A 13,640-nucleotide genomic window follows, 5' to 3' on the forward strand; every position below is an offset into this window, starting at 1 on the left:
GAGACTCTTGTCAGAATCTGACCTTTCCATTCTGTAAGGTGATGACAAAGAAAACGTGCTATCTTTCTTTCTTTGCAAAGTTGTTAAGAAAATGACCAGATTCATTGAAATTGTGGAAAAAGTATTCCTGTTCAGAATTGTTTACTTTAGAAAAGGAGTATGGGATCATTGTTGTGCCCTCTATAGGGCTCCCCACCCTGGGATTGTGGGGCATGTTCCTCACCTTGCCTAAGTCTCTCTACTCAAATGTCTCCTCCTTATCTTTTGTTGTGTTACCTATCACAAGCTTATATTGCACTTTGTAATTTTGTAGGGTTATTTATTGTCTGTCTCCTCTATTGGAATGGGAATTCTATGAGAGCACAGATTTGAGATGGTCACCACTTCATCCTGAGTCAGTAATTATGAAATGAAAGTTTAATGACTTGAAGGAGATGGTGGAGAGACAGAATTAAACACAAATGGTGTCAAACTGGATTACTGTCTAACTCCATATACAAAAGTAAACTCAAAATGGATTAAAGGCCTTTAAGATATGAAACCATAAAATTCTAAGGAGAAAATGTAGACAAAACATCATGAACATAAGCATGAGTAATCTTTTTTTGGGCATGTCTCCCTGAGCAAGGGAAACAAAAGCAAAAATTAACCAGTGAGACTATATCAAACGTAAAGCTTCTGTACAACAAAGGACACTATCAATGAAACAAAAAGGCAACCAACAGTATGGGAGAATATAGTCATCAACAGTATATCTGATAAGGGGTTAACAGCCAAAATATATAAAGAACTCATAGGACTTAACACCAAAAAACCACAAATAACCCAATCAAAATATGGGCAGAGGAGCTGAACATCTTTCCAAAGAAGACATACAGATGGCCAACAGGCGCATGAAAAATACCCCACATCTCTAATCATCAGGGAAATGCTAATCAAAACCACAATGAGTTATTACTTCACACCAGCCAGAATTGCCACTATCAGAAGACAAGAAATAAGTGTTGACAAGGATGTGGAGAAAAGGGAATCCTCCTACACTGGTGGTGGGAATGTAAATTGGTACAACCACTGTGGAAAGAAGTATGGGGGTTCTTCAAAAAAACTGAAAGTAGAAATATCATTCAATCCAGTAATTCCACTTCTAGGAATTCACCTGAAGAAAACAAAATCACTGCTTTGAAAAGATGCATGCACCCATATGTTTATCACTGCACTATTTACAATAGCCAAGATATGGAAGCAACCTAAGTGTCCATCAGTAGATGAATGGATAAAGAAGAGTTGGTACATATACACAATGGAAAATTATTCAGCCATATAAAAGAAAGAAATCCTGCCATTTGCAAAAACATGGATGGACTTAGAGGGTATTATGCTAAGTGAAATAAGCCAGACAGAGAAAGACAAATACCATATGAATTCACTTGTATGTGAATCTAAATACAAACAAAACAAAATGAACAAAACAGCAATAGACTCATAGACACGGAGAAGTGACTGGTGGTTACCATGGAGGAGGGGTTGGGTGGGTGAGTAGGTGAAGGGGATAAAGAGGCACAAAATCTTAATCATAATATAAATTAGTCACAGGGATGAAAGTACAACAGAGAATATAGACAATAGTTCTGTAACATCTTTCTATATTCATAGTGACTACTAGTTGGGGTGAGGATTTAATAATGTATATAACTGTTGAATTGTTATGTTGTAACTTGAAACCAGTATGATATTGTATATCAACTATACTTCAATAAAAAAGAACTTTTTGTAATTCTATCTGCAAAAAAAGAAAAAAAAGACAAATGGTGTCAAGTAATGAAATGGACACAACTAGCTGGACTAGGGGCTATCAGGCCTAGTTTCAAAGAATTTTTATAAAAGCCTGATTCCTTTTGTGAGAACCTAGTTTGTGTCACTATGGTAGTAAGAAGCAGGAATAATTAAAACCTACAGGTAATCCTATGGAACTCTTTAGTTTTCATCAACAGTTAACCTCTCTCCCAGAGTGAGGAACTCTGCATCCTTTTTCCCTCACCCCAGGCAGAAGAGAGGAGAGTTAAGATGGGCAGATGCCAGTCAGTAAGGCAGAGGTGGGTGCAGCGTGTGTTGGTGCTTGCAGGGGCTTGTTGTGAATGGCACGTGTGGAGGCTTTCTCTCAGGTAGCAAGTGATCAATAGCTGATACATCAGCCACTGAATTGCTCTCCACGACTCCTACCTTCCTTTCTCACCCCTAAGCCTTATTCAAACCTTCCTCCATTCCTTTTCTTCCTTACTAATGTCTTTCTTTCCATCGCCTTCATAACTGGGGTAGCAGATGACTCAGCCTCCCTCTGGTAGAAGTCAGAGTACAAGGTTTGGAGCTAAGCGACAGGGACATTAAAATGGTATCCATTCTTTTAGTTATTGGCTGAGCTGCCCAGACTCTATGGTTGAGGGTTTGGGATAAATCATTCTTTTTTTCAGTTTGACTCTTTTTCCAGGAGATTAAGGATGGAAGAAGTTTTAAATGCATTTTTCAAAAGCATACTTTTGCTCTTCTCTGTGTATCTGTTTTGAATAACTTTACCGTCTACTGTTAGCTGAGTGAAAAATATTAGATGATGATGGCAATGATCACAGCGACTGTTTTTGAACATGAATGTTCTAGGCCTTGTACTAAGGACTATAAAAGCATTATTTATCTAACATTCTTAACAATGAATATCGTTATCAGTATTAGCTCTAATTTACAGATAAAGAAAATGAAATTTGGGTTAAGGAATTTGCTCAAAGTCAGTAGTTAATAAGAAACAAAATCAGTGGCTCAACATGCAAAAATTAATTACTGTAATACATCACATTAACAGAATGGCGGTTCCTCAAAAATAGAATTAACATATGACACAGCAACTCCACTTCTGGGTATGTACCCCAAAGCATTGAAAGCAGGGTTTCAAAGAGACATTCGCACACCTATATTCATGCAGGAGCTAAGAGATGAAAGCAACCTACATGTCTATTGATGGATGAATGGATAAAATATGGCATATGCATACAGAGAAATATTATCCAGATTTAAAAACAAAGGAAATTCTGACACATGGTACAGCATGGATGAATCTTAAAGACATTATGCTGTGAAATAAACCAGTTACAAAAGGACAAATATTGTATGACTCCACTTACATGAGGTACCCTTATTAGTGAAATTCAGAGGCACAACGTAAGGTGGTGGCTGACAAGGGCTGAGGGAAAGGAGGAAGTGGTGGTAATATTTAATGGGTATAGAGTTTAAGTTTGGGAAGATAAAAAAGTCCTAGAGATGAATGGTAGTTATTATTATACAACAAAATGAAAGTACTTAATGCCCTGGAACTGTGCATTTAAAAATGATTAAAATATTGAACTTTAAGTTTTGTGTACTTTAGCACAATTTTTTTAAAAAGTAAAATTAGGACTTATACCTAAACTTATAAAATAAAATGCCTTGAGAACCCAACATGTTGGAGCACTTGGAAGATTACAAAGGAACAACTCTGCTCTTGAGCTCATATGTCAGCTTCTGTGTTTTTATCCAAGATGCCTGGCCCGACCAATACACCACAGAAGTTGGTATTAAAAAGTGGGTAAGACTTGCATTTCAGAGTTAGAGTACCTGGTTTTAAATCCTAGAGTTTAGATCCATGCATGAGACTGCACTCTGTTAATCTGTTATCTTCCTTCTCATGCTTTGATATGAGTAGTAATTCCAGAAACTCACTCAGAAAGGCACACTTTTTCTGAGGCAAGTATTGGTTGTGCTGTTTATTTGGATATAGTTCAGTTGTGGTCTGTTCCACAACTTTATGAGTGAAGTTTTGATACAACAGCTCTTCTGCAATGCCTCATGCTCTCACAGAAATACCTTGTTGGCAAATTTAGTAGACAATGGAGTGGATATAGATTTGTGTGATGTAGTCTCCTCAAAGTCTAGACTTCACAATATGCAACAATTCACAATGGGGTTTTGTGAAGAACTTTCCTTCAATCTGCTTAACAGAAACTAAATATCAAAAAACCAGCTATCAGCCTCTGTTTTAATAACTTCGAACTGCTAACATGGAAGAAGGTATCCAGAAGAGCAATTAAAATTGATTTAGTGCATGGAGGAGGGCATACACACTTATAATTATGGCCTTCTCTACTGTGTGCTGGCTATGTGACCTTAAGCAAGTTATGTAACCTTCCTGGGCCTTGGTTTCTTCATCTTAAAATGGGTATTTTAATAGTATCTACTGCACAGGGTAATGATGGGAATGAAGTAAAATGCTTCCAATTGTCTTCCTGTTTCTACCTCTGCTCCCTTAAAACTCTTCCAATTCTGCAGCTGTAGCTGCAGATTTTATGTCATCCCGTCACATCTTGGCTCAATATTAGAATGGCTCCCCATTATGTTCAGAGTGAAAGCCAGTCTGCAAAGTGGCCTCCATGGCTCTGTGGATCCAGCCCCCTGTAGCCTCTCTGCTATCTATCTGCTTTTACTATTTTCCCCTCACTTCCTGTTAGCAACACTGGCCTTCAACATGCCAGGGATAATTCTGCCTGGAGTTCCTTTTGGGGGCTGATCCTCTGCCCAGGACACCCTTCATCCACATATGCACACAGCTCATTCTTTCTCAGCTTTAAAGCTTTATATCACGTCACCTTTCAGTGGCCTACACTGATCACCCTAATAAAACAGAAGACTGCCACCCCAGCATTATCTCCCCTCCTTCGCCTGTTGTGATTTTTGGATAGCACTTATAACCTTCTAATATGCTGTGCATTTACCTATATATTCTGTATTTGCCTGTAGCTGCTATTAAAAATTTAAGACCAAAGGAACAGGGATTTTTACCGTTTTTTTCACTACTGAAGCCCTAGTGTCTAGAACAGAGCTGGCACATAGTTGGTATTTAATAGTTTGGAAGAATAAGTCAATCCATATAAACCACATAGCTGCTGGTGCATACATTCTGATGCCAAGGTCCTGAGTATTTTTTGTCCTCTTCCCTAATTGTAGAGAGTGGAGGGCTGGGGCATGTTTTTGAATATTAATTTAAAACAAGTATAGGTCTTGATTAGCACACAATCAGATTCTTGGAAGGGAACTTAGATATTTTTACATTAACCTTTTAAATAGCAGCTCTTTGTTAATTCTTAAGACTTCAGACAAGTCATTAATGCTACTGAACCTCAGTTTCTTGTCTATTACATGAGTGTCAGAGAAGTGACTGGGAAAAAATTACTTTCCTTTATTCTCATGAGCATAGACTCAAAATTCCTAAACACAATGTTAGCCAATACAACCAACAATATAGAAATAACATAATAATTCATGACCAAGTAAGGTTTATTTGAGGAATATGATGATAGTTATTTAATATTTAATATTTAAAAATCAATGAATGTACTTTTAAAAATAACTGTAAAACAGAGAAAATAATACTATCGTCTCAGTAGATGCAAAAAAGGTATGAGACAAAATTCAACCCCATTCATGATCAAAACAAATAACTGAGGAACTTAGGAATAGTTCTCTAGCTTTTAAAATGTGATAAAAAGCATCTGCAAAAAAATCTTCAAAAAGAGTTCAACTAATATTGAACTCCTTCCCCCTAAATTTGAAAATATCTATTCAATGTAATTTTGAAAGTTCTAGTCATTAGAAGAGAAGGGAATGAAAATTATAAAAATATTAAATAATAAAAGAAATATAATTGCCTTTATTTACAAATGACGATTATCTGCATAAGAATCCAAAAGAAGTTATAAACTATGAGAATTAATAAGTAATTTAGTAAACTTGCTGGATGGACAATCAATACAGAAAAAGTACTTTATGTATGAGCCAAAATAGGCAGAATAGGTTAGAGAATTAGAAAAACGATGCCATTTAAAATAGCACCTAAAAACCATGTACCTATGGATTAAAGTTAACAAAAGATTTGTAAGACATCTATTATTAAAACTACAGAATGTTGCTACAAGAAAGTAACAAAGACGTCAATAGAGATATATCAAGTTTGTGTGGGAAGACCCAATATTTTTGTATGTCATTTTCCCAAAATTGATCTATAAATTTGATATGACCCCCATCAAAGCTGTAGCAGGTTTTTGTGTATAAACTGACCAGCTGATTCTAACATTTATATTGAAATAAAAGGACCTAAAAAAGCTTACATGACATTGGAGAACAAAGCTAGAGGGCTTACACCACCAGACTTCCAGACTTACTGTAAAGCTCCAATAATTAACACAGTGTGGTATTATGCAAGGAAAGACAAATGGACCAATGGGAAAGAATTAGGTGTCCAGAAATAGATTCATGTGTATGGAGTCCCTTGGTTTATTATCCATGTGCCACTGGAGTTCAGTGGGAGAAAGAGTGGTCTTTTCATTAAATTGTGCAGTAATATTAAATATTCATATAAAAAATGAACCATGCCTCCTATATTATAGCATATAATAAAATTAATTTGAGTTGGATTACAGATCTATATATAAAAGACAGAAAAATAAAGTTTCAAGAAGACAGAAGCCATCTTTATGATCTTAGGCTAGGCATAGATTTCTTTAAATAGATTCATAAAGCATTCGCCATTTAAAAACAACACTGATAAACTGGACTTCAATAGAACCATGAAGGTCAATTCTTCAGAAGATATCAATTGTTGTGAGAGTCCCAGACCACTTAATTATGTCCCGTTGGTCTTTGTCTCTCCTTGCAAAATACCACACTGTGTTAATTATTGGAGCTTTACAGTAAGTCTGGAAGTCTGGTAGTGTAAGCTCTCTAGCTTTGTTCTTCAATGTCATGTAAGCTTTTTTAGGTCCTATATGCTGAGAGTAATTTATATCTGACAAAGGTGTGGCATGCTGAATATTGAAAGAGCTTATGTAAATTAATAGACATAAAGCATATAGTTTTAAAAATATTTCAGGTATTCTATAAGCAGGATTTCCAAATAACCAATAAGCATATTGAAATCTAATCAATATTATTACTCATCAAGAAAATGTAAATTAAAAGCACAATAAAATAAAACTTTACATCCACTGAAGTGGCAAAGAGTTAAAGGGTTTACAGTATGAAAGCTTATTCTCATACACTGCTGGTAGGAGTGTAAACTAGTGTAAACACTTTGGAAAACTGACAGTACCTACTAATCTTGCATCCCTGTAATTCAGAAATTTTACTTTCAGTAATTTGAGGAGTAGAAATGCATATATATGTTCACCAAAACCACTACAAGGTAATAGAATTATTATTCATAATAGCTAAAAACAAGAAATAAAATGTTAATCAGGAGGAGAATGAGAAGAAAGCCACCATGCAGTCCTACAATGAAATGCGACAGGAAATAAAATAGAACCAACTGCTAATCAACCACATGTATGATCATCAAATAATTATGCTTTAAGAAGCCAGATTTAAAAAAAAGTAGTTCTGATTTTGTTTATATGAGGTTCAAAACAGGTACAACCAATTTATTTGTAACAGAAGGCAGTATAGTGTTTATCTAGGGAGAGTGTAATTATTGGGAGGGGGCATGAGAGAAATTCCTCCTGTGCTGGTACTATTCTGTGCCATGATTCAGTGGTGGTGACCCAGGGGTAGACATGTACAAACACATCTGGATGTATGGTCAAGATGAGGGCACTCTGTGAACCTCACTGGGTGCATCTTACACTTCAGTTAGAAAGAAAACAAAATAAAAAATTAGATTTTAGTGAAAGTAAAAGGCATCAGTTAAAAGAACATAAGAGGACAAAATAATAAAAGATAAGCCACCAGGTGGAAGAATATTCTCATACCTCTGGGTGGGCAGACCACTGGGTTACAGCTCCCTGGAGTGAGAATGCAGGCAGCATACACTGAGGTCTGTTCAGGATTTGAGTTCACTGGAGTCAGCTAACTCTCTGAGCAGCAGGCTTCAGAGCTAACAGCCTTTCAGCCTCTATGTGTATTAGACAGGCATTAACACCTCAAAAGGAGCAGAGAACTGGGCAGCATCGGCGCAGCCAGCTGAGCTCTCACAAGTCCAGTAGCCTCTAGCAACCAGAAGGGAACTTTTGGCATTTAGCCCTTTCCCTTTGTCACCAGTAGACCCCTGCAGGATGCCTCTGGCAAGGACTGGCATAGGACTTTTGCTTTTTGTCCATTCTCCACAAAAAAGCAATTCCATTCTGGGCAGAACTTTTTGATTGATGGATTTTTAGGCCTAGTCAATAACTACCATGATTGGAAAACTATTTGTAATCCATTCTGATGGGGGAGTTTGTTCAAGAACGGAAAGGGTATTTTAAATCTGGTTTTTGGATTTCATATCACATTCTCAGGTTTTGCTGTGAATGAAATGAGCAGCCAAAGAGCTCTGTCTAAACCATTGCTTTCTGTGGCTCCAAGCTTGCTCACTGTGGATGCTGGCCCAGATGCAGAGCTAAACCAAGAATGTCATAAACTCCTCGTCTTTGGTGTCAGATACTATAGTGACTAAAACAATAGTCTTGTTTGACAGTGCCTATCTTAGCCTCTTATTCATCTCAAGCTGTAAAGGGAGGTGCATTAGTATTTGTGGTCATGTGTTGATCAGTGGAAACCTCATCAACTGCTTTCAAATGCAAGTGAAAAAGTGGTTTTTAGGCATGAGGCACTATAAGAGCTGCAGAGCATTGTAATTGGCACCTCTTTGTCTAGCACATGTTCATATTTACTAATATTATAATTTATATGAGATGTGACAATTTCAACACACTTCTATGCACATTGTTTCATTGGATCCTCCTAAATTTCCATAAAATATTTACCACACCAATTGGACTTCTACTCAAGATCACCAAGTAGAGGTGTTGGGACTACAACTCATATGTTTTTGTCCCCACTGCAATTTCTAGGCTGGACTTTCACAAGCAAAATCTGTTGCTTTTGAACTTTCAAACTAGACAGCTTGAACTAGCAAGTGTATTTTCCCCCTTCTGAGATCACATGTTGGCACAAAACTTTGCAATGCATGACATTTGTACAGGAGGTGTTCATCACACCATTCTGTAAGGTAGGGCATACAAAGAACATGGACCACACAGAGATCTGGTTATATTTCTCCAAATTAGTAGATGCCTGTAATGAACGTACGGGCTGCAACGAACAATACACAAACCCTGACATTTTGCTTTAGGTTTAGAGTGTATCAGACAAAGTTTTATTAAATCATTAGAGAAGGGAAACAGAAACCTAGCTGCCATTTCAAACACCCAAGTGACCCTCATTTTTTTAGTGAATTATAAAATATTGGACACTCTAAGAAGGAAGTGAATGAAAAAAATTAAGTTTTCTGTAACTACTCAGCATCTGAAGTGATTAATAATGGATATAATTCATGAACTATCACTACTTCTTACAGAGTGGAAACATCACTTTTCTCCATTGTTTTATTAAGGTATAATTTACATTCAGCAAAATTTCTCCTTTTTAGTGTTCAGTTCTGCAGATTTTGGCTGACACATACGGTTGTATAACCACCACCCAAATCAAGATACAGAACAGTTCTAATCACCCCCCAAAATCCTATATAATCTGTATTATGATTATCTACAATTGCCTAAAATGTGTTGACTTACCATGACATCCAGAAACACAGAAATTAATATGTGTATGTATATGCCAAATATGTGTATATTTAGAGATTATTTGTCCTACATTTACAGATCGGCAGATTGAGGCCCAGGGAGGGGCATGATTTCCCTGAGTGGTGCAGCTAGGGTTAAACCATGTCTGTCTTAGAGCTATTATTACTGTTCTAACATACACACTGTTCATATTTGGAGATAGAAAGTTAAGGAAGAGCCCAGCTTATGTAGACAGACCTGAGAAAAACCCTCTGTCCTGAAAGTGGGACCTGCTGAGCTGGACTCCAGCTCCCTGGTTATAAATAAGTATGTTTTTCTTTGACAACAACACAAATCTGCCTTCATCAGTAATTTTTGACTTAGCCCAGTGTGGGACTTTTCTCCCCATATGAATACTGCTCTGATTTTATGGTAGAAATTTGTTAGATAACAGAATTTACAGAACTGTGCTGTACTTGCAGAAATGCTTGATGCCACAGCTGTAACTTGACCATAAAGTAAGGGATGCCTTGTTTTATCCACAGGCAAGCTATCAAGGACTGAAAAAACCCCACAGAGGAAGAAGGGGTGATTAATCAGACAAATAAAAATTTGCTGCTTATATCATCATCCAACTGTGCATGCTGCAAATGTCATTTTATTTTAACATGCTGGGAACACTTGTCTTGATTGAATGTTAGTCAATAAAAATTCCCTTTTAAAGGACTGCTGCTGTGGGGTCCTCTCTTGTTTCCTGAAGCTTCAGAGACATGCTGAGAATTCAGACAAAAACATAATGCACAATACTAAATAGAGTGCTATAAAGTACTAAAAAGGTACAGTCCCTTGTCCATTAAAAGTACAGTAAATTTTTCTGAAAGTTAGATTCAATATTATGTGTGAGTTTTTCTTTCTTGGAACCATAGATTTCCTTAAATATTTCCATTAGATCCAAGATAGAGTGACATGATAAAAATGAAATAAAAAATTATAATCATCCATTGGATATCAGAAGAAAAAGGAGACTGGGTTTTTTTTTCATAAAAATAAAACTCAAAGGAACTCAAGCTCATCCCATTTGCAATTAAAGCACACATTTAAGTCACAAAGTTACACAGCCTTGGCAGAGAAGCTGAGCTAATTTATAGGTATTTAATTAACTCCACGGGGTAGAGTCCCCTGTTGTTGCTTTGTGAATGTAAAATTTATATTGATGATTATAAAAAACTAGTTTAAAATAGTTAAGAACACCTGAATGAACACAGTAAGGCCTATTCTCTCTCAGACTCCAAATGGTCCATATCAGGTTGTGAAAATTGACACAATATTTCACAAGAGCTTTACTGGGGCTAAGTGGTAGGAGAACAAGGGTGAAGAGGAAGAAGAGGAAAATGCAGCCAGATTCCTTCCTTTTGTTTTCTTTCGATGGAGGAAACTGAAGAGTATCCTGTTTTCTTTTTCCCATCTTGGCGGAATGTAATGTAGGGCCAACAGGCAAAGCAATCTCCTTGAAAAGGCGTGGACCACTGCCATACGAAAGAAACAAACCCTACCATTTGCAACCACATGGATGGAGCTGGAGGACGTTATGCTCAGTGAAATAAGCCAGGGGGAGAAAGACAAATGCCACATGATTTCCCTCATTTGTGGAGTATAACAATGAAGCAAAACTGAAGGAACAAAATAGCAGACTCAGAGACTCCAAGAACGAACTGGTGGTTACCAAAGGGGAGGGGTGTGGGAGGGTGGGTGAGGAGGGAGGGAGCAGGGGATTGATGGGTATTATGTTTAGTACACATGGTGTGGGGGGTCACGGGGAGAACAGTGTATCACAGAGAGGGCACATAGTGGATCTGTGGCAACTTGCTGCACTGGTGAACAGTGACTGCAATGGGGTATGGGTGGGGACTTGATAATGTGGGTAAATGTAGTAACCACATTGTTTTTTCATGTGAAACCTTCATAAGAATGTATATCAATCATACCTTAATAAAAATAAAAAGAAGATGCAGACCACTGACAAACCAGCCAACCTCTCAGTATTTATTCAGTCTTTTTTTTTTATTTTTATTCTCTTGCATTTCTTCCACACCCTACACACGGGCAGTTTTTTTTTTCAGAGTTGAAGGCCATCACACGACTATTTTCTCCTTTCTCTTTCAGAACTATTTTAGCTGCCCCTGAAAAAAAGTCCATTAAACTCAAATGTATTAGAGTAAGTAATGGAAATGTAAAAAGAGGTATTAGTTGATAATATTTACTGAGCATTTAATGGGCAATGTCTGTACAATTTTCTCTAAGTTTCATTCCACCTGTCTTTGGGGAGATGAATGATAAATGTTATTTTCTAAATTGCCTTGAGTCAAAGCTTGGATTCATTACAAAAATATTAAGAAATTGTTAGTAAATATGTTTTTTAAAGAACAAAAACACTATTTGCTACTCAGAAAGAGGTACTTGAAATCCAACACTGTGTCTCTCCTACAGTGTAGCATCTTTAAATCCCCCTCCTCTGCTTGTGTCTCCCGTTTCCTGCTCTGATCCTGGCCCTCTAGCCTCCCTCTTGTGAGGACCCTTGTAATTCCACTGGGTGCACCCACATAACTCAGGATACTCTCCCTAGCTCAAGATCCCTAATATTTTTACATCTACAAAGTCCCTTTTGTATCATGTAAGTTAATATATACACAGGTTTCAGGGATTAAAATATGGTTAACTTTGGGTGAACCATTATCCTGTCTACCACACATGCCAGTTGCTAAGCTGTGTTTCCTTGGTGACAAATCCACTATTCTATATCTCTGATTTGAGATAATGGGACTCTGCAGACTGTGTTTCTGTTTTAATCACTGGTTGCCTGTTAGGTTATGCCAATAGGGGGCATTAAAGGATACTGGAAGGCAGGAAGAGGAAGAAGGGAATTAATTCTGTTTAGCTTGATACTCGTATTGACATTGCCCCAGAATGGTCCTCACTGGCAGCAGCAGATGGCACAGATTCCAGCTTTATTCCACACTCCCAAAATGGCTACACTTCCTGAGTCAGCCTCCTCACCCTCAGACTACCCAGACAAGAGGTCAGTGGACCTCTGCATGGAATCTAGTCTCCACTCATCAGCACCACTGATTCAGGCATCTGGGTTCTGATAATCTCAAATTATTTTGTCTCTCCAGACCTAGAGAGGACAAGAGTTTCTTGCAATAATTATTATAGTGTTCATTTTTAGATTTTTCAGTTCTCCAACATCTGTTTAACCATTTCACTACATTAAACATCTCTTGGTTTGAACATGTGGTATAATTTTGTTATCTGATACATTTATTTGCACTATGACTGGTTTTTCAATGCCCCCCAACAAATAGGTATGAAGTTAAAGAGTGATATCAGCCTTAGAAGAAATATGCGGGAATAGTTATGAGAGAGAGAAATTTTCTCAAAGCTGTCTGCTGCTAGTTGTTTGTAGGGAACATTATGATATAGAAAAGTATCTATCTTCCTAATAAAATGATCTCATAGAATTAAAAGTTCAAAATTTCTTCTTAATGTGGAGCAAGCAAAATCCAAAAGGCATTCACCTGGCTTTAATATTTTGAAATGGAAAAATCATCTAAAGGAATATAATTCAGGGTTACTAAAAAATCTTAATCCAGTTTAAAGTTAAAACTATACAAAAAGTGATTTAGTTTGGCCAAATTTAATTCAATACTTATATAATTTTAGTACCAGTAGTTTAACAGTCAATCTGAATACAATTTCATACACATGTGAGAGAAAGCGATTTATAAATTATATAGTCTTACAGTGTTTAAATAAGCTGACCAAAGAAACTATCCATTTGAATTTCTGGATGTATGCTGTAGTGAAACTACACTTACAATTTATGACCTCATTTATTACATATTTGAACATCCTTTAGATTACACTCTTATCAGAGATAAATGCACTCGACATAAAATAATAATGTTTCAATCACGGAAATGTGATCTTAATCATGCTTAAATTCACTTTTCATACTCTGACATTAATTAG

At 36.8% G+C, this 13,640-nt stretch overlaps 1 long non-coding RNA gene across 1 annotated transcript in view; it reads right to left on the reverse strand.

Annotated features, from left to right (window-relative positions):
* Positions 1 to 8,136, reverse strand: part of LOC118973424 (uncharacterized) — a 47,301-nt gene extending 39,165 nt beyond the window's left edge. The window contains exon 1 of the long non-coding RNA XR_005062736.2: positions 7,821 to 8,136. This is a non-coding gene — a long non-coding RNA (uncharacterized lncRNA). The remainder of the gene's footprint in view (positions 1 to 7,820) is intronic.
* Between the last annotated feature and the right edge of the window lie 5,504 nt (positions 8,137 to 13,640).

Source organism: Manis javanica, chromosome 1 (assembly GCF_040802235.1).
Source record: "Manis javanica isolate MJ-LG chromosome 1, MJ_LKY, whole genome shotgun sequence".
In the NCBI taxonomy this organism is placed as follows: domain Eukaryota; kingdom Metazoa; phylum Chordata; class Mammalia; order Pholidota; family Manidae; genus Manis; species Manis javanica.